This window comes from Etheostoma spectabile, chromosome 7 (assembly GCF_008692095.1).
Source record: "Etheostoma spectabile isolate EspeVRDwgs_2016 chromosome 7, UIUC_Espe_1.0, whole genome shotgun sequence".
NCBI lineage: Eukaryota > Metazoa > Chordata > Actinopteri > Perciformes > Percidae > Etheostoma > Etheostoma spectabile.
Genome location: NC_045739.1, coordinates 19,374,757 through 19,376,650, shown reverse-complemented (window position 1 = coordinate 19,376,650; position 1,894 = coordinate 19,374,757). Strand labels below are relative to the sequence as shown.

Below are 1,894 nucleotides of genomic sequence, written 5' to 3'. Positions count from 1 at the left end.
CAGTGCCCTTTTTAGGAATGTTGTGAATAAGGATACATTCCATTCTGTGAAAAGATTGAAGAGAGCTGTTCTCATCCATTTTATGTATCCTAGAGTGAAACACTGTTATCCGATCTGTGCGAGGAGACCTTGAGACAATCCTCCCTCCCATCCTGACTCTCTTATCTACACCTCAACTTAATGAATTAAGCGATTGTTAGAATATGTATAATATCCTTGTGTCTCGTTAAAACAATGTTTGAAGCTATCCATATATTATTTATTTTGTTTTTTGGCTGCCTTAGACCACCACACATGGTTGTGATAATGCTGCATTTTATTTCGTTCATTTTAACACTACAGGGAAAAATAGTTAAATGGCACTTGAAAAAACAATTTTATGCATAATCCATTCCGGTTTCTGGTTCTTTGTTGCAACAGACAAAAAAGAAAAAGAAAAAATAGTGTTTTTTTTGCCACAACTTGTTGAATTTAAGGTCCTTGTTGCCAACAAGGACCCTAAATGCATCAGCATGTTTACTGACTGCCCATTGGTCCATCCTGCTCCAACTCTGGTCCAATCACAGCGCAAAGGGGAGAAGCATGCGCCCCACCTTGTTTCGATCACGTGACGTGATCTTGCGAAGATGGTGGAAGTTTCCTCTTCCTTGAAGTGAAGCCCCGAGTGAAACCTTAACGTCCCGCACACCTAGGGAAGGGGGTTCGCCGCAGCGTTGCCAGTTTGGTTTTACAGCCTCTCTTCCGATCTGGGTAAGTTATTACCAATTACTAGATCTCTCACCGGTCATATTTGGTTGTTGTTTTTTATATAGCCGTTGGACTTTGGGATTACCAGCCAGCCATGATGGTGACACGAGCTAGTAGGCTAGCAGTTAGCCAGTCTGACATGGCAGCAGGCTGTCATAACTGGTGACCAGTTGACATTCAACATGTAGCTAGCTAGCTAGCTACTCAGCAACTCCTGTGACCACACCGCCATTGTAAATATTCACACTGTTTAGCGTCAGTGCAGTCTAAAAGCTAACCAGGATATACTGTTCCTCACTCTACGGCTAACGTTAACTGAGTTAGCGTTAGCTCGTTATCCAACGTTATTCCTAGTTGGATTAACGTTAAACTATGTAATTTCTACCAGCATATTTATCGTACCATAAAGGCAACATGTGGAGGGATAATGATTACAAATAGGTGGCCGTTGTCAGTTATTGACATAGCTGCATGCTGGTTAGTAGTTACACTTTGAATTAAAGGGATTGGAGTTGGAGTTGTTTTTCCTTTGCTAAATTGCGTGTCCTCTCGTGGCGAAAACAGTACGCCAAACTCAATTTAATATCTGGCAACTTTAACATTAGTATGGTCTGGCTGCGCTCTTCAGTAAAACGACATGCTTTGTACACATAATCCGAGACTTTAAGAAAATATTTGGAGTCACCCATCAGTGCGACATATGGGACATTTTGTACATCAAGCGGCTGAGCAGAAGTGACCTGAAATTAGAGCTGTTAAAGCTGCTCAACTTAATTATTGAAGTTAAACCTTGACGTTCAACCTCATTATTGAAGTTTAACAGTGTCTTCTAACCGCATCAGTTCTGACTGCTGAGTTTTGTATCCTTGGATAATTCTAGTAATGTGTGTGTGTGTGTGGGGGACGGGGGACGGGGGAACCAATAAATCAAATAAGGAAAGAGACAATGATTTCATATAATTTGTTTATACAGGCAATATGGAATGTTTAGCCATCTGGTGACCAAACAGGAAGGCTGGCTGTTGTGTTCCTCTCTGTTTTCTTGGGCTGGGGCTCTGGTGTTATGGGAAATGTTTTCACTAGAAATATTCATCACAATATCTCCAACATCTCCTGACCTGAATGACATAAGTCATGTTTGATTTCC

At 41.2% G+C, this 1,894-nt stretch overlaps 1 protein-coding gene across 3 annotated transcripts in view; it reads left to right on the top strand.

Annotated features, from left to right (window-relative positions):
• Positions 1–585: 585 nt before the first annotated feature.
• The window catches only part of itchb (itchy E3 ubiquitin protein ligase b), a 25,192-nt gene continuing 23,883 nt past the window's right edge, over positions 586–1,894 (top strand). For 2 of the 3 annotated variants that reach the window (XM_032520843.1, XM_032520842.1), the window contains exon 1: positions 586–750. The gene's annotated coding sequence lies outside the window, so the exon portion shown is untranslated. The remainder of the gene's footprint in view (positions 751–1,894) is intronic. The other variant, XM_032520844.1, reaches the window with a different exon arrangement.